Source organism: Aedes aegypti, chromosome 2, assembly GCF_002204515.2.
Source record: "Aedes aegypti strain LVP_AGWG chromosome 2, AaegL5.0 Primary Assembly, whole genome shotgun sequence".
In the NCBI taxonomy this organism is placed as follows: Eukaryota; Metazoa; Arthropoda; class Insecta; order Diptera; family Culicidae; genus Aedes; species Aedes aegypti.
In genome coordinates, this window is record NC_035108.1 from 122,372,268 (window position 1) to 122,392,931 (window position 20,664).

General features: G+C 35.6%; 1 long non-coding RNA gene across 1 annotated transcript; it reads left to right on the top strand.

The window, feature by feature from the left end:
- The first annotated feature begins 18,721 nt into the window (after positions 1-18,721).
- LOC110675978 lies at positions 18,722-19,452 on the top strand. The gene is made up of 2 exons (XR_002499964.1): positions 18,722-19,112; positions 19,173-19,452. It is a non-coding gene; the product is annotated as an uncharacterized LOC110675978 (long non-coding RNA).
- The last annotated feature ends 1,212 nt before the right edge of the window (positions 19,453-20,664 follow it).

Sequence of the window (20,664 nt, forward strand, 5' to 3'; positions counted from 1 at the left end):
TGAAAAACAGAAAAAAATGGATATTCATATAGCTTTCTGGGGAATGGTGCATTCTGGGGAATGAAATTCTGGGGAATGGTTCATTCTGGGGAATGGTTTTCGGGGAATGGTTTTCTGGGGAATGTTATAGAATCCCACTGCACTATACAAGGCACTCCTTCCGTCATTGGGTCGTATGAATAAAAACGACTGCTCAACATGATATCACATAATGATATGATTAAATTAACCCCTCTACCGGCAGCTTCATTTTTTACCGTCAAAAAAATATACTAATCGCGATAACTTTTTTTGTTTCTCGATATTTTTGCACCATTTTCTCACAAGTTGTCAAAAAACTCTTCTAGTTTTAGAATCTGTATCGATATTGATAATTGATCATCTAGATCCAGAGATATTCCGTAATTCCTTGGGGGACTCTTAGCTGATGCTTGTTCTGTCACTGGGTTACCAACGGTGTGCTATGGCTCCAAGTATATTAATGATTTCATCAAAAGTTGTTCCTTCTTTGAAACATAGGCTATTATTTCGAGTTATACTAGTTTAATTTCTATTGGCAATAGTTTAGCTTTTACTTTCATCGGGAATTTTACCTTCTTTAAATCATCGGCAGTTCTTCGTAGTTATAATAATAAAACGATTATTTGCATTATACTAGCTTAAATTTTCATTTGTGATTTTTCCTTCTTTTGATAATATGTTCATGAAAGTCTTATTCAAAACATTTTGTTTAGCACAAGGGTCAGCTGTGTGAACTGAACTCTGCTCCGTTGCTTGCAGTAAACCTATTGACTCAGTGGACAATTGCGCCAAAGAAGCTCACTGTTTCTCCGTTGTTAAAAGAGGAAGCCAAAATTTGTGATCACAACAATTTACTTAACACGATTCGATGAATCGAAGTAAACCGGTCCTGCAGAAAAACGAATAAGTCGTAAACTGTATAAGTTAATACAAAAAGCTGATATCAGCCACATTGCGAAAACCTTTGCTGGCAGTTATTACCGCTAGCAGAGAAGTGAGTAATTGCTAACATTTAGGATGCTGATTATTTGTATTACAATGACGATTTAGTCATCTTTAATAATAAGTTCAATAATTTTTTTGAGATTCAGCTTCGGAATTCATTACAAATGCATGCCAACTGCAGACCATTATTGTTTTCTATTTCGGCCAAACGGCGTCCACAAAAGCCATATTAAAGTTATAGCCTAAGACATTAGACTGGCCCAGCTCAGTATGGGAGAAAAATAAAGTTGTATGATTCCACGGGGCACCCCCCAGGATTATTTCTTGGGGTTAGAGGAAGCCTTTCTGAAAAATTCAGCTCATTTGGTCGTTCCATGAGCTGGCGCATTTGAATTGAAGTTAATATGGGATTTTCAGCTCAAACATATGAGCAACAGCACATCATCTACTGTTTGGTTCAGGAAAATTAATGATCGCGTTCAATTGGACCCAGAATGTCAAAAACACTACTTGATGTAATAGCGAAAAATATTGTAGAAGATTGTACCATGATCAAAATAATTAAAGTTGGTGTTTTAACCATCTGAAGTATATCATGCAATACTGCTTGTATTTCTTCAACATAGCTTGGAGGTAGCCACTAAGCGCATCATAGCCACCTATGACGCTGGGCGAGCTGAGGCACATGTCGCATGCATGTAAGTGACTGTACGGGAGTGCTGATCTAAGCCTAACTTTCAACAACTGAAAGAGTCATGAAAATTAGATTAAATCCAGATACAACCTTCTGCAATTATGTTCATTAGGGTATCAACTAGTGTATTTGTCATTCTGGGCTTATTTGAACGCGAACAATTAGTATACGGAACGAAACAGTGACATAGGATCAATTTTCAATATATTTGAGACGAATATCCCATACAAACTTCAAATCGAATGCGCCAGCTGGTGGAGCAACCAATTGAGTTGAAATTTTGAGAGAGCGTTTTTCTTACCCTAAGGCTCATATCTAGGGGGTGCCCCGTTGAGTTTTACAACTTTTTTGTTTAAGGGCCAGTCTACTAAGACATTAACTCGACATCTGTGGGTCCTTGCCCACTTTAAATCAACTCCAATTATACATATAGGGTACAGAACCACTTGGGCACTTCCATGATTCACTTTGGCATGGGGGGTTTTTGTCGGCCGAATTGTCAGAAACTTTGCACTAAAGAGCACTTCATGCGTCGTAGTGAAGTTGTGGCCAAATGTGAACTTTGTAGTTTTCAAAACACCCCACTGCCGAAGTGAATCAATAGTGTTAAAACTGGGTCCGGCTCCCTACATAATGTTAGCTTTATACACCGTTTTTATGCATAAATTGCAGCTTGAAAAGCATGGTTACTTGGGCAGTTATTCAAAAACGTACGAGTAAAGCGATACTTTGCTCAGGTGCGTTCGAATTTCTAACTTTGGTTTTACTCTGTCAAAAACGTTGACCGCTGAAAAAAAATGAATACTATACTAATACTTGTTAAAGATTTTTTCAATTAGCCATATAAACAGAATATTGCGCAACATAAGCTTGTTGGAGAACTTTTAAAGTCTGACATTTTTTCCAGACTCCATCTATTGGTTCCACTAGTTTTTTGCAAAAACAAAATCAGGAATGCTTCAAAGGATATGTTCCGAATTCCACTCAGAATGAGTCGAAATTATAAGAAATTGTTCCCGACAATCTTCGATTTGAATTAAATTTTACATATGCTTTCAGTATGGTAGCTAAATAGATCATTTTGACTTAAGAACAACTTCTGAAAAGAGCCTATGAGTTTTTACATGCAATTTATTTGGAAAACTCTAGCTCCGAAAATGTTGATTTTAGAGCTTTTTCGCAAACTATAGACCAATCCAACTGCCTGCGTGATAGTGCAATGTTTACAAATTTTCTTTGTTTGCTGTGATTCGTGGCAGTTTGCTTGTAGACCTCTATTTGGCTAGCTGGCGTTCGAGGGGTCCACCAACTAGATAAAACGGAAAGGACCACCCTTTAGTTTTAAGGCGCAGTAGGCCGTCATTGAAATTTGTACGCGTCGTTGATGATTGTTGCTAATTCATCTCACGATTTCAAATCAAAGAAAATCAGTTGGTTTTGCACTGAAAAAGTATCAGCATACTTTATGCATGTAAGCGCGTACAGTGATACTTTTTCAAGGCAATATAAGCTATCAAGACTGAGTTTTATCACTTTGAAATGCAAGCTGAAAAGTCATTATTGTTGCCAAAACGAATGACGGGCTACTTAGACTTAATATATACTAGCGATCAGTAACATAAAAGTAGAATTCAAACGATGGGTGCCGATGGCGGCCTGGTTGCAAAAAATGCTAAGTGAGCACATTTTCATCAAATAATTTTTAGTTTTGAACAGCAAAACTGCTTTTGAAGTTTTGATGATGACTATGATTACGATGATGGAGCGTTGGACGTCAAAAAGAATGCTTTAAATATGACTTTCGCCTTTTCCTCCTTCCTCTAAGGGGTTATGCAAATATTACGTAAATTATTGTGGATAGAAAAAAATCCACTAAATCTACGTGAACATTTCAAATATTCGATGCTAAGATAAAGATAATATAAAGTTGAGCTGAATACATATGATTTATTTGTGTTCAGCGAATGTTTACAAAGATAAAGTTGTGGCGAATGATTGATTGTGACAATAAGTCCCTTTTATCAGGAGAACAGAAGAGCGTATTTATTTTAGATAATAAAAGCTGTCGAAGCTCAAGGTTTTTTAATGAACAATAAGAAAAATGTATGTGAAAACAATTAAAATTCTATTAGCTCTTCAACGTTCAATGAGAAAAAGTTATTCAAACTTTTTTTTTCGACAGCACTTTTAGCTTTCGAAAAACTAGACTACATTCTCCTTCAAGGTGTATCTACGAAATAATAATAATTGATGATTTAGGCGTACAACAAATGACATATGAAATTTTTTGAATACAGTTAACTCTCCCTTACTCGATATTCCATATATCGATAACGAGTTAGAGAACCATAGTAAAAGTTGGTTTTCATGGCTAACTCGATGGTCCCTTCAATATCGAGTAAGGGAGAGTTGACTGTAATTAAAGAATGACAGCGAAATCTTACAGCTGCCGCTTTGACAACATTTCACAAGTAAAGACAGGGGTGTGGTAAAAACTGCAAGCAAATTTGCTCAAAATGAAAAATTAAATTGTGTCAATTTTACCCACAGTATCGCTTTTACCCTGACTACTCCTACACCGACGGGGCTGGTCACTAAAAAGCCTTCATTTGCAACAAAATCACTATTTTCGTGATCTGTAATAATGAAATTTAAGGCTGGGTCAGCTTCTCAAACACAATAGCAAGAAATACATAGGGGAACTTACGTATTCTCGGCAGTCTAAGCCGATTTCGCGCTTCTTCTGTAATTTTCTCGGACATCAGCAGCCAAATTACGTGTTTGTGTGTTTACATTCATGCGTTGCTCAATCCTCTATCGATTCACACCGACAGACTTGTTAAAATTTTTCTGGGCACGTTTTTACAACGCTGCGAACATCTCTTGTCAGTGTGACTATTATCGGCAGCCTCAATCTCTTCGGCAACTTTCCCATAAGCGCTGCTGTTGAATCTGATCGGCAGCTCCAAATCAGTCGCATTTTGAGGCGTGTTCATTTGAATTGATGACATCTCTGGCAAAATTGTTTGTTCCGTTTCGCAAATCTCGTCAGCGGGAAGCTGACAGAGAAGAACCAGCTGAGTATTTTCATTGGTGTGTTTTGACAGAAAATTACTGTGTATTTGGCGTTTGAAATTTGGTTGCCGATAATAGTCGAATGGTGCCGAAGCAGTAAGTTAGTAGTATAAAGAAAAATATAGTGTGATTTAGAAATCAAAGTGTCAAGAATGATGGATTCCTGGCTAACTTTCTGGAAAAATCCAGATGAATTTTTCGGAGACATTTCCAACGAAAAATGTAAAAAAGTTTCTGGCGAAGGTTTTGGAGATGATTCAAGCAAACCTTAGGCAACGACTGAAGTCTGAATTTTCAGGCCGTAATATCTGAATAGTATGAAACCAGGGAGTATTCGCTGAGCGGTGAGAGTTTTAGTACTTTTGCTTTCATTTAGGCCTTAATACGGGTTAAAACCAGTGGTGGAAAGAATCATGCCGTTTACGCAAAATGAACCAATATTATGCAGGATCCACGCTCACACGCTCACAAACCAACAGCGACCGATTTGCTCACAGATTCTTGCATCGGAGAACCAAAACAAACCAAATGTAAAAAGAGCGTGATTGCTGCATGAGCAGAGTCTGCTCACAGCCGTTCTTTTTTCCGTTCATAGCTATTTTTGTGAATAATTGGGTGGATTATGATTATAATAGATATATTACAAAGTAATGAACGACAGTATTGAGAGAATTGACCGATATATGGTGTTATTGTAGAAATATCGCAGGGAATCGGACGCGTGATTGCTTGTCAAAATAAAATGATGTGATGCCCTCTACAGTATATGTGTTCGGGAGATCGTGAGCAAAGAAAGCAAGAACGCATTCACACAAAAGGAACCACCGTTGCGGTAGCATTTTTGTGTTGTGCATGAACAGACACCCCAAGTAACCACAAGCATTATAACATTGCACGTATTCTAATGCATATCAACAACATTGATGTAACATTGCTTTTATTCGACATATTTCAAGAGCATTAACTCTACATTACAAATGAATAAATGCACTAATATCACTTTATAAATTGCACTGCTGCACTAATGTTACTTTATAAATTGCTTCATTGCTTTATCGTCGTTTTTGCATTAGTGCAACAGTAAAAGGGCCCTTTTCCACTTTTAAACTAATTTAATGGTAGACTTACGGCAATGCAGCTACATTATATATGCAATAATATAATGCTCCATGGTTACTTGGGTCTGTTCACTGTTTTGCAGCACTGGTTAAAACTAATCCAATTTCGTCCAAAAAGATAAGCTTAATCTCCAATTCTCGATTACTTTTTCAAATCGACGTAAGAAACTTTTATACGGTTTTGAGAAAATTAATTAAGAAAAATCACAATCTATTTTCTAAAACTGTTTTAAAATGAATCACCTTTTTAACATTTTTTTGCCGTGTACTTCGCTTAAATTTTGCATACATTCAGCTCACGTGCAAAAACTAGGTAGTTTCTATTATTTCCCACAAAAATAATTATAAGAAAATGATAAGCCGTTTCATTTAGTTACTTTCGACGTTTTTCTACCAGTGTAAAATCGGCTCAAGTAGTGTTTTGTTTTGATTCGTGGTTAAGTCACTTTGTCTCTCCATACAGCGGGGCGGCGAAAGTAGTGGTTAGGTTGCGAAAATTGAAAATCTTACTTTCGTCGTTTTGTAAATCCGGAAATTAAACGTTCTAAAAGTGAAAAGTTGAGTTGGTACAGAGCGGTACGTGTAGAATTCCGCCTGCTTAACACGTAGGATCGATAAAGTAAGTTTGTATACTTTTTTGACTTGAGTCTGTATGAATAAGTTTTCGAGAATTAGTTCGATAAAATTGTTATTAAATAGAAGTAATATCTTTTCTATGAAAGTGTTAAAAAGTGCGAGAAACATACATTATTTTAACAATACGGGTCTATACATCCATACAGCATTATCCTGTGATGTAGAAATCTGTTTCGAAGAGACCGTTCCGTAATCTAGTCATCGTGTGGTTCAACATGGATGATGGTACAATATCCTAATGAGTGATTCCAAGCAACAGCACCAAAATTTGGTAATTTTTTTAATTCATTTTTTTCTATTGAGCTGAAACTTTGCACAGTTTTCCAGTTCCATCTAAATCGTCATTTTCCGATATCAAATCTTCAAGTTGAGTCACGACTAACTTTTCAAAAGGGTGTATGTGAAAATGGTTCAAAAATATTCAAAATGCTGCACAGCAAAAACGGTTCGTTCGATTGTTAGACAACTAAAGAAACAATGTTAGACAACTAAATAAAGATTCCAAAAAAAATACACACAGTAAAAAAATTTTTTTTGCATTAAAAAACATAATTTTTGACACAAAAACTCAAATATCTCAAAACCCTATCGGAATACCAACGTAATTTTTTTAGGGAAAACGGTCCATTATATTAGCTATCTACCATAAAAATTAGATGGTAAACCAATAAACAAAAAAGTTATGACATTTCAAACATGTCACAATTTTCACATTTAGTAGAAAAAAAATTTTTTTTCGGTGTAAATTATTACGGGAACCGCAGTTTGTTGCTGATTTTATTGTTAAGGGCCTTGCGTGAATTAAACAAGTCGTTTTCATGTATTCATTAGTATTATGTATATTATATGTATAAATATTATGTATATGTATAAATATTATATGTATATGTATATATGTATAAATTAAAGTGAATTAACAGATTACACGAAAATATTTTTTTTTACCAGGATATTTTTTTAGAGTATGATCGATGAGTTTCTAAATGTTATATATAAACTTTAAAAGTTTTGGATTTGGGTATGCGTTATGAGATCATGAAAACATTTTATTAATACTTATTTATTTATTTATTGTTATTCAATTTTTTTACAATATCGAACACTTTTGCATCATTATCAGTACAGTTCGAGTATAGCGTTGCTTTAATTTTATTTTCTGACAATGGAATGAAACAGTGAAATTTTTGGGTTCCTTGGATCGTTTTCGCGTTATTATATTGCTCGCTGAGCTCTGATGCCGTTAATTCGTACTCTTCAGTAGTAGTAAAACAAAATGATAATTTTGTTAAATCTTCTTCTTTTCTGCGATTCGCCCAATCAAATAGTTCTTTTGCAGTTTTAATTGGATGCTCACGTTTTTTGGCTAAACTTGCTCTTGTGGCCATGCGCTTTATGGTTCATCCAATAGCATCACAAGAACCTTTGCCATGTGACGTAGCAAAGAAATGCCATTCTGCATCAATTCCGTACTTTGATTTAAATTGACATAGGCTCGAAAAATTCTTACGGTTTTTGTACTGCGATGCTGCTCCATCAGACATGAAATATATCCTTCTGATTTCTTTATCCTTATCAACGCGTAAAAAGTTAATCATTTTGGCAGTGAACAAATTTACAGTCGTGTCTTAAATCTTCGGAAATTACAATAAAACTAAAATGTTCAATTTGCGTACTTCCATTGAAATAAATAACGAATGGATGAATTGTAGCTTGTTGTACGTTCCAGTGATGGGACTGCACTTCATCTTGCAATACAAAGCTATAGTTTTCAGAAAAATCACAAATGACTAAAAATTCACCATCTTGTAATGTATTTTTCGTATTTTTTAAAAAAGCGGGATTGCTCTGTTTTAATAAAGTCGTGAGGAATTAAACTTTCTAATTTCAAGCAAAAAAATGACACAAACTCATCTACAGGTTTTACAATAGTTTCTAGGTCACACCTATCCGTGGTCACCCATTGCTCAAATGATAACTGATCAATATAATTTTCTTCAAACTCAGCGAATAAAGTATTTTCCAATGATGAAGAATCTGGACAATCCGAACAAGATCGTAGATAGCAATTTGATGTTGTATTTTCACACAAAAGACTACCAGTTAACATTTTAATATCCTTTGATAAATTGATTCTTTTCAAACTATGTAAGATTAGGTTAATATTTTCGTGTGTTGTGCACACACAAACATTATGTGTTCCTGAATTGGATAGAAGCTTGCATTGCCTTGGACGAAGGCTTGCAAATGAGGAAAAACCTACCTTAATATTTTCGTTAATTTCCTTGAAGCGTGTATACGCTTCTTTCAAAGTAGTCATCATTAATCGTTTTTGGATTGCTTGACGCTTTCCATCTTTTTTTACAGATACATAATCTTTTTGGCCAGGCATAGCTCTACTTACTTCATCGTCTTCAAAATATTGAATTATTTTTTCTTTTGTCTCATCTGTTAATGAAGTACTCGACCTAGCATTTTTGGTTGCAAGACAGTTATTTTTGAATTGTTTTGTCTCTTTTGCTGTATTTCTATTGGTTTTGAACTCATCAATGGCGTCTTGAATAGACCACGAGCTTGGCAGCATCGACAAAATCAATAATTTTTCTTTCCTTGTCGTGGCTAGATTCGAGAACCTTTCCTTCATATTCATAATTACCTCATCGTAGTCTGTATTTTCCACATCCTCAGGTCCTAATTTGAAGAGGTTTCTTCGTACAGCTTCGTTGATTTCACGGTATTTTTTCTCGGGATAATTGACGTAACCCATCTTCGTCCATTTAATCGGAGTCACTTTTATTCCAGCTATCCCTTCGTTGAAGCGTTCGATGTTGACCTTCTGGATGCACTCATCTTCTGATTGATTTGTTGAAACAGATGTCGCTGATGGTACCGTGGCAAGACTATCTGCACTTGGTACTTCTGGTAACTCCTCAGTTGTTGTCGGTGCATCTAGTAATTCCTCAGTTGTTGTTGTTTTCGAACTTCCTGCAACCTGATCCACCGATGATGTACAGATTGCCCGTTTGTCAACGTTTAAACGGCAGGACGTACAAATGCGTAAATTTGTATTCAATGTAGACATTGGAGCATAACCAGCCGCTTTCAGTTTATCTATGGTGCTTTCGGTGAGATTTCGTAGCTCTTTCGAACACTTTTTTTCTGCAAACGGCCTGCAACAGTTGAGAAAGCGACTACTCATGTTGCTCGTTAGATTTTAATAAACAAAATCACTTTTAAGTTTTTACTGACTAGTTTGGTGTCGTTTGCTTGACTGAAGAAAAATTTTACAATTAAATCTTTTATAACCATAGTGGTAGTATATTTTTAGCTTTTTCGTGAGTATGTTCATGGTATGTACCTATCATGTTTTTGATGTTGTTGAAGTTACTCGCTTTCTCCCAAATATGATTAACAAAGTCTATTCTCTACCAAGGCGGGTCTATACCCAGATGTAATCAGATTTTAACTTTGTGGAGAAAACCAGCGCCGAGAAAACCGACCTGTTTTACGTATACTAGATCACCTGGGTATAGACCTGCCTTGTTCTCTACGAGGTAAACTTTTTGCAGGTAAACTAGTCGTATACCTGTATAGAAAACTTTTTTTTGTAGCTTTTGTCTTCAATATTAGATTTCTTATGGGTTTCTTTTATCAAAAGGTTTCAACACTATTGAGAGAATTTTTCTTCAGTTACGTACAATAAAAAATATGACACTATCAAGACTTTAGATCACAACACTGGATCGCGTCTAACTTTCTAATAGATGCTATAATAGTTATGAATAATTAAATAAAATATCATGAAAACAACTTGTTAACCTCATGTGGTACCCTTAACAAAAAATTCAGCAACAAACTGCGGTCCTAAAAAAAATTAACAATGAAAAAAAAAAAAATCACTAATAAACGATTTCTTCACCACCGCTTAGGCCTTAAACCTGGTTTAATCGTATGGGTAAACCTGGTTTACGGCTTAAGCGAAGGTGAAGAAATCGGCCCTAAGTGTCAAATTTGTGAAATATTTGAAATGTCATAACTTTTTTGTTTATTGGCTTACCATCACCAAATTTTTATGGTAGATAGCTAATATAATGGACCATTTTCCCTCAAAAAATTACGTTGGTATTCCGATAGGGTTGAGATATTAGAGTTTTTGTGACAAAAATGATGTTTTTTAATGAAAAAAAAATTTTTTTTTACTGTGTTTATTTTTTTTGGAATCTTTATTTAGTTGTCTAACTTTGTTTCTTTAGTTGTCTAACAATCGAACGAACCGTTTTTGCTGTGCAGCTTTTTGAATATTTTTGAACCATTTTCACATACACCCTTTTGAAAAGTTAGTCGTGACTCAACTTAAAGATTTGATATCGGAAAATGACGATTTAGATGGAACTGAAAAACTGTGCAAAGTTTCAGATATTTTTGAAATGGTCGATCAGAATCGACTTGCATGCCTCCGTGGAATCCCTCTAATGCGTATTCTTCTTTTTCATCATCTTCTTGGCATTAACGTCCTCACTAGGACCTAGCATGCTCAGCTTAGTGTTCTTATGAGCACTTCCACAGTTATTAACTGAGAGCTTCCTTTGCCAAACTAGCCATTTCGCATTCGTTTATCGTGTGGCAGGTATGATTATACTCTATGCTCAGGAAAGTAAAGGAAATTTCCATTACGAAAAGATCCTGGACCGACCGGGAATCGAACCCAGACACCTTTGGCGTGGTTTTGCTTTGTAGCCGCGGACTTTAACCACTCGGCTAAGAAGGCCCCCCTAATGTGTATTATCAAGCCCAAATATTGAAAATAAAATCATAAAAAAATAGGTTCCGTTTTTGGCAACTGAAAATTTTGATCATGCTGCCAAAAACAGAATCCCACTGTATAGCTACATTCATTTATTCGTCAAAATTGATTCAAAACATAAGAAAAATAATTAATTTTCTGTATAATTTTAACTCCCATACACCTAATCTGGTCAGGGTCTTCCTAATTTGGCCACTCTCATGTGAAATCAATGCGATTGGACAATTTAGGAACCGAGCTAAATCTCTGGCCGAAACTGTTCTGGTGGCCTATTTTGAAAAACGTGGTTTTCAAAGCGAGAAAATGGTTTCAGCTCAGTTCCGATATGTTTCATACATAATATGGATTGAAAGCTTGTGTTTTTTTGTAGTATAAACAGGGCATTTTACGCCGTATCTAATGGCGAAGCGAATTTTGGGCGCCATACACTGCCCATAATCGCATAACAGTCCCATGTCGACTTTTGACCGATTTGCGTTGTACAAAAACATACCCCACTTGTGTTGTCCCATCTTGAAAATATTCGCATAACAGTCACATCAAAGTCCGTATAGTGGTCGGGCTCAGAATGGGTACCACTTCTAGTACTAACTTACGGTCTTTCGGTACTACTAGTTATTCACTGATGTGTAACGAAGTAAAGGGAAATCAATTATACAGTGAAACCTCAATGAGTCGATGTTCTGTGTCTTAATATTGATTCATAGAACCAAACCTAAACAAAATTTCATAGCAACTATGATGATTCGCTGAAACAGCTTCCCAAAATATTTCTGTTCCATGACTCGTTGTTTCCATGAGTCTATGATCCCTTCAGATATCGACTCATGGAGGTTTGACTGTATTTAATACACACTTGCTTACGGCATTGTAAATGTCATGTGTTCACGTTGTTTCGAAAATATTTTTAAATTAGTGGATATCACACATAATTATGTATTTTCATTTACGATGCATTACAGATTTTCATTTTAGTCTTTTTTGTCCGTAGTTAAAAATTGGGAAGGTACAAGGGAATAAAAATAAATGAGGAACAAAAAATAAAATTAAATATAGTTCATTCTACATTTTTTATTTAAATTTTGTAATGATTCTTTGCTGGTGCTCAGGAATGTCGAATTAAAACTTATTTTTGCGTTTTTCGATAACTGGCAAAATTGACTTAAGGAGTACTTGCTTGTAGTAAGTGTGCAAAATAAAAACTTTTCAGCAAGATTTCCATATAAAGCCCATCAGCGATTATCGTCTTATTCATCTGCTTATTGGGAAAATACAGAAAGACTTTGGCTCAGCACATTCCACGAGCCACTGTATTTTAGATCTGCGGACAAGGTTTACAGAAGTTGCCTGAAAAATTTGTTTCGTCATTCTGGATCTCCCATATAACAGATTAGCTACATTCGTCCTGAATCAGGTTGTTCTGGAACATCTCGAATCATTTCCATCGGATTCCATTTCCAAATTATCCAAAAAATGATCATCTGGGTCTCTCATGACTGGGACTCATGACTGTAAGCGCATTCCACATCATGACATGTGTTTTGAGAAAGCATTTAATCCGATGTTTCTTTTCTATCTGGTGATTCATCCATGGACATACAGTATACTATCCGTAACTCGCTATTCCATATCTCGATATCGAGTTATAGAACCTGTAGTAAATGTGCGTTTTCATGGATACCTCGATGGTCCCTTTAACCAAAGTTACCCTGATTTTGTGTTCTTTAATACGTTATTTCCCTAATCGATAGTCTCTTTAACATCGAGTTACGGAGAGTTGACTGTACTATAATAACTATTTTTTTACGGCCAAAGAATATAAATAGCAAATGAAACAACCAGTGTATTAATAACAATGAGTGTTTTAGTAGCTGTCGAACGAGCCGATGAACATGATGGGACTGGTTTGCAAATACATTGGTATATTATATTGTATATAATCGCATAACATTCTCGCTACGATTTTTCTGCATTTTAAGGCAAATTTTCAACTTGAATTCCAAAGAAATTTATTAGGTTTGTTCGTGTACTCAAGTGATTCAGTGATATGTAGAAATTTAACATATTTTAGGCAAAATAGAGACTCAAAATGGAGCGAAATTGCTTCCACATTTCAATCGTCTTTTTCTCAGTTTGTCGTTTTCCAACATGGGACTGTTGTGCAAAGAGGGGCAGTACAGCTTTGCAAAGAAAATTCATGACGAAGTGAATAAAAAAAGCTGGGAATAGATAACGTTTCCCTACATACCAGTTTTATGACAAACTTGCTTAGAATGAATGTACGGATATGACCCGCAGTGTTTTTGAGCATTTCTAAAGATTAGACAGGAATCTGCACTGTATGACGACGTGACTCTATTGTATAGCATTAATCGTAACATCAATATCGTCTGGTAATACGTTGTTTAGAATAGAGGTAAAATGGAACCGTTCAATAAACAGCACCCGTTATTATCAATTGTCACTCAAGTTTACTTATGTTAATGAATTCCGATTTCGTCTGTTAGTGCTGTGAAGTAGTTACCATCAAGCGAATCTTAGTAAATAAAGTACACAAGCTTCTACAGCGTCATCGTCACAGCGTACCACCCAAACGAATGATGTGATTACTTATGCTAATGTTTGCTCCTTCGTACAACTTCTTGGAAACTTAGTTTATATTCAGGCAATTATTTGGGTATAAATACCCCCGACACCTTCCCAAGTGCCACGCAGTGTGCATTATTGGCCTGACCAATCGATTTATACACGATGAACAAATTAATTCTACTAACGTTTGTGGTTCTGTGCGCGGTTTGCTATTTGAGTTCGGTCGAGGGAAGTCCCGAACCGAAGCGAAGACATCACCACCGACATCATCACTCCTCGGAAGAGAAATCGGACAAAAGGCGCCGAGGTGGCAACAATAAAGACAACAAAGGAAAGCGAAATGGTTCATCTTCGGAAGAGAGTAAGGAATCGCACGAGGAGCGGCCAAACAGGAGGAAAGGTCCTTGGAGGGATCGTGGCAACAATCGTCGAAGGACGACTACTAGCACCACAACGACGACTGAAATTACACGTAGTACATCAACGACGCCTGCTAGTACGACGACGAGTTCTACGACACCGATGAGTTCTTCTTCAACGCAAGCGACGCCGAGTACTACGAGGCTGAACAGCAGTTCTAGTACAAGTACCAGTACTAGCACTAGCACTAGTACTAGTACCAGTACAACTACAAGTACCACAACTAGCAGCAGTACAAGTCCTAGCACTACACCAGCTACTTCAACTACATCTACAACGCAAAGACAAAATATGGAAGGAAGAGATCGAGATCGCAATGATAAAGAACAGATGAGACCTAATGAAATGAGAGAAAACCGGCCGAATGGTAGAGGGCAATAGCCTAAAAAATGAAACTTAGTTGCCGTTTTAGTACTAAACCGAAAAGCACCTTCAGATATTTTACTTTTAATGTTTTTTCTTAAACATTATAAGCCGTATGAATAAACTGAGCAAAATCGTCAGATAATTTCCTTGGGCATTTACCCAAGCTGGTATGATAAAACTGAGTACATTTACTTTTCGAACTTCGCAATTCATATGAGTAAAGTGCTACCGTGTGGGACCGAAATCCGTACACCTAAGCACTTAGCCAAATTGAACCCTCTGTTAAAAAATATGTAGATATGAAATAGGAAACTAATCAGTTATTTTCCTAACCTTTCACATCTTTTGAGATATGATTAATCACAACGTGATTTGAAACCTTGAAATAAGGTACCCCGGGGTAACTTCCGTCATAGCTCGTTAAGGAAAGTTTTTTCAAGGGGATATTCTTCTAGAAAGTTGAAGATACAATGATAAAGAATGTATTTAGTACAAAAAATATTGTTATTTTTATTACCAAGTGCTCCTTGTAACAGTTGTCAGCTCAGCGGCATTTTCAACTTGCATGATAAATTGTGACACGTTTCATGTTCTGCATTGGCTCGCAAAAAATAATTGTGTTACAAATCGAAATACCATCGGTAAGTTACAACATTAAGTATTATAACAGGCTGCTTACGATAAACAGGTATTTTGTTTTCATTTCATATGAAAATTTCTATGGCCTAACTTACCCCAAAATATCTTAATATCTGGGGTAAGTGGGACCTATCAAAACAAGCGCCAGAATTAAAACTTTTCCTACACGTTTCAAACATTTTCTTAAAGAGTAGCATTAAAACATTCAAATGGATGATTTTTATCAAAAAAAAAAAAACAATCAATCTTATATTACAAAATTGCTAAAAAATGAGAAAAAATGTTTTTTTTTCCAAATATTTTTTTAATATTTTTATTTCTGAAATACGAATCTAAAATTGAGCGAAGATAGAAATAAAATTCAAAATTCATCATGAGAACCATTACTTTTCTATTTCTATTGAACTTTATGTGCTATTTATACCAAATTCAGTAGTTGCGGAAAACGAATCCATCACATTAAGTGGTTTTCCGCCATGCATAACAATAATAACAGAACATATTCAAAAATTCGTCAATTATTGAAATTTTACTTGCTGCATTTTGATTGATAACTTATCAATAATATATTTTGAACATGTTTTAAACCTCTTTACGCTTATTGTGAGAAATTTTCAGTTAAAATTAAATGCGATGAGACATATTATTAAATGTTGGGTGTCTTCCTAAAACGTTACGTATTTTATGGTTGATCCCTTATGTACATCACATATGCACTCAAAATAAAATATCTATGATTTATCAATCCTATTATTGCAACGGTTGACTTACTCATGTGGTTTTACGCACGAAACCGGATGTGTCCCACTTGCCCCGTTTAGCGAGGCAACTGCGTCTAATAATTCATTGTACATCTTTCTTCTAAGGTTTTCACAATTTCGAAATTATTCGATCAAATTCATGCTCACACCAGCTAATATGTTGCCAAAGTGTGACCGTGTTGTTGGATTTGCAAAATATTGACATTTTTTTTTATGTCCCACTTGCCCCGGGGTACCTTAATGGATTTGAAAATCGAAATCCATATCTACGCCCTGATGAGGTGGAATCGAAATCCGTACACTTGTGATTCGAAATCCGTACAGCTGCCCAAAATTCGAAGCTTGAATGCCAAAACGTTATTTTTATCTCCTTAGTTCTCTTCTTGACACTACTTATGTTGAATTTTGCGAAAAAAATATTGTTTTGTTTGCAATACATTGTCGCGCCGCCACCAAACCGGATCGCGCCAATGGAACTCGCGACGCGCCTCAATCGCCGCTTTTTGAAATCAGTATTTAAGTGTGGCGCTGCATTTTTACGATTTTCATGGGCGCAGCGCACTATTCAAATATTAGTCGCGATGCTTACTATGTCTTTATAAAACCGTCGAGCGGGGTGGCATTAGGTCATTAGGTTGATTTTGGGTCACTATTTTTAAGCAAATTAAAACAAAATGATATCATTATTTTGTGTGGCAATCTCCAAGAATATGTTAAAAACTAAATTCACTATGCTAGGAGAAACAAATTTGTATATCTAATATGGTGAAGAAGATATTTTTTATGGGATCGAAGCCCACCAGAATGATTCTATTATTTTTCACAATTTTACATCTCAATTTGTCCAAATTGACTTTTGTGTCTACGACCTTCAGGTTTTTTCAATGAGGAACTTCTTATGTGTCATGAACTATGAACAGTAGAAAAAAAAATCATCCAGGAGCAAGTTTTCAGCATGTATTAAAATTACACACCTGATGTGTTGGTCCACAAGAGCTCGATTTTGTGTGAATCTTACTCAATTTTATGTAACTTCAATCAAGAATGTTTGCATTGTATCACAATACTCATCATACTTCATTCAACGCTATACGAATTCTGCATACGGGTAAGAAATGAGCACACAGTCTCTGGACTGGATGAGAAAATCGTGGTCACCAGGTTCTGTGAAATAAATCGTTTTTATAATCGAAAAAAATTGGCTGAAATTATTTTCAACAAAATGAAAACAGTCGGTTCATCAAAAGCATTGGCAACGGGTCAAACGATGACAAAGACCGCCAACTAAGGGTTGCATACAGTCATTCAAATCATCGTGCAAAAGTTTGGGTTCACCTGAACTTTCTTAAAACACGAAAATTATGTGCTATCTCAAGCCAATCATCTACGCACCATTATTTGCGTTTGAAAAACTGAACTATTAAAATCGGTTGAAAAATGGCAGAGATATTGACAAAAATGATTTGCGTACTGCTCAGATGATCCCACGATTTAGCACGATGACTTAAATGACTGTTTCATTGATTTTGAATAGATTTCTGATTTTTCCGTTATAATTTCGTGAGAGCTCTTAAAAGATTATAAGATTACGATTCTAATGTCACGTTGATTCAAAATTTTAATCGATCCAATGCTGGAGAAATTAGCTATGTTTTTTAAGTGTGCTTTTAGAAAAATATCACAACTTTAAGTAAAAATTCAGTATAAAAAAATCAATAAACGTTTTTGAAAAAATACATAAGAAGTAAGAATAACTCATTGCCTTCCAAATTTACCATAGAGAGTTTACTTCCTCTATCCCGAGCAGAAGAGAGACATATCGCGTCAAGAAATACTTAGGATTTATTCAAAAAATGTGTATTTTAGAAGCTAGCAGGCGTACGAGGGGTCCACCAAGAAGCTAGCAGGCGTACGAGGGGCCACTTTCTAGTTTTAGCATAAGTATACTAGCGATCAGTGACATAAAATTGTTTTGACGATGGGTGCCGATGGTGGTCTGGTTTCAGTGAGAATTGATCATTTGGAATAATACGTTGAGTGCTAGTTGGTTTTATATAGATTTCAAATGTGTTTTATAAACGTTCCTTTACAATATAGTTAAAAAAGTATAGTAAAATTGATTTATGTTTACACCAGTCTTCGGTTTACACTATATTGAAATTGAAATATTTTTTCTGTGTGAGAAACTCCAAGTGGGTAAGTATATCATTGATTCTACTTTTGATCTCTTCAAACTCATTTATCTTCTTCATTCATTGAAAAAAATATACCTTCCTCTCTCCTTCTTAATACAAGACACCTATTCTCTCCGAGATGTTTGAGAAATGTTTCGTGAAACCTGGATTGCCCTCATCGAGTTGAAAAAAATCTGCAAACTCGTAAATACTAATCATGTTTGGCGATACCCTTTGCTTCCTTATTTCAATCGAAAAGCATGGGCTAGAGACTACAACGACTTTCGCCAAAGGGTCCAACGAAAAATCGAAGGTACGGGTCCTAACGAGGATCGAAAAGGGTTCAATAGGTATAAAAAGTAGCACTGAGAAGTACTGTTATAAATTGTGTACGCACAGCACAAGAGTACTTACGTGCATTGCATTAGTACAAATATTTAATCTACTGCCACAGCGTAAATCGCACGACGGTAACAAACAGATTCGCTTTCGATTTACTAATTTTTGGTTTATTGACTTTGTTTAGCTTACATCGTAGTTTATTGTATCGGTTGTATCATTTTTCGCATGTCTGACACAAATTATCACGTTTAAGATGATCCCCCGTCTACGATCGTATCAGGTTCATGATTGTGATTCAGTCATCGGGATGGTTTGATCCGGATCGGAAGCAAAATATTTGCGCAGAAGTTTTCAATATATTTTGATAATAAGTTCTTTAGAAGCTTAGTTCTTGCAAGGCTGAATACTATTTATACACCTGGTAAATTGTGGAGAATGTGTTAAACGATCGTCACATACCGGTTATCGGCGATACTCATAGTTGGAAAACCCTACTAAGCAATCATGAACTCGTTTATAGTAATTCTAGTGGTAAGGAAGACAAGTTTGCGAATTTAGTCAATTTGTTAGAATTTTTGTGCTGTTCAACAGATTTCGACCGGCTACTTACTGATTGTTACGTCGGTCCACGGGCAAGTCGATAAAGAATCCGACAACGATCTGGTTGCCGATGAAACTACAATCATTTTCCGTCCCTTGTTCGTGTACAAGATGCAGCAGGCCAAAAAGCTGGAACGCCAGAAGATTCGCGAGTGGCAAAGGCTTCACCCTAATGAAAACTATTATTACCAACAAAAGTATCCAAATACCATTCAAGGTTTTATTTTTAAGTAGACTAAGTGTTTATCAAATAGACTAATATTTATATCTACACATCGTATTTATGTTTTCTCGAAGTCCTTAAACTGGAACAGTATCATGATGTAGGTGACAATGGCAGCCAAAATCTGTGAAGAAGATATTATTTAACATGCTTGATTGTGACAAAAATACAAGTTGAATCACGTTGTTGAAGGCTTGCAAATTGAGTGTGAAGAGTCCACAGGCGGTGATTCGAGGAGAATCAGTCATCAGCTTGAGATTGATCACGTCGAGAAAATTCTGTACAAAAGAGATCGAAAAGTTAGTCAACAAATTATGATGCGCATATTTGTAATTAGAATGATTACCGAAAATTCTCCCAACTGCGACTCGATCGCTTGATATTGAAGTGACATAAAGGCGGTTTTAAATTTACTTTCCTGAAACGCCAAAACAGTTTAATTATTCCACTTTGTCTTTACTTCGATTTTGTCTTAAACAATGACCGCGTGCATATTCAACATTGTTTTTTATCGAAAATCTTCATAAGATCATATAATTTTATAAAATTTCTCCTTAAAACTGTAGAGTTTTTGTGTACACTGAAATTTGCACTCGTATAATGGGTCATCATGACTAAAATTTGGACTTACACTAAACACTAAATACTTATACTGAATACTTTATATGCAATTATGTCAATTATATGCTAACTTGTCTAGATGTTCTGAGTTTGTAATATGATTGGCCTTCATATGTAAATGTAACCAGTAAACTTCCTAAACTTTATGAATATGGTTAATACCCTATCGTGGAGTTGTAATTTGATCAGGTACAGAAAATGCTCATGAGACGATCAACCTAGACCAGGGATTCCTAACCGATGGACCGCGAACTCCTAGGGTAACGTGACGACTTCTTAAAAGGTCCGCGATCAAGCCATTATAAATAAGTGTTGATTTTCTCGCTCATTTTCTTGTTGCTTTAAATATTTTAAAAGGTTCAATATTTTTAAAGTTTTATGGTATTTTACTAATAAAATGTTATTCTTTCGATAAGAGGTTACAAGTTTACGTTTACATCACTGGATTTTTTCAGCACAAATTAACGAATGAAACTAATATCGTTGATACAGGTTTGTTGATGAAATTCATTACCTAATCTGTCAAATTACGCCAGCTTCCTGGCGAGATACCTTGAAAATTTAATGAAAATTTATTGCAGAACTATTGATAGTAGATTTTCGGAATTCTTCACTGTTTCCACTCAAACCATGTTCTTG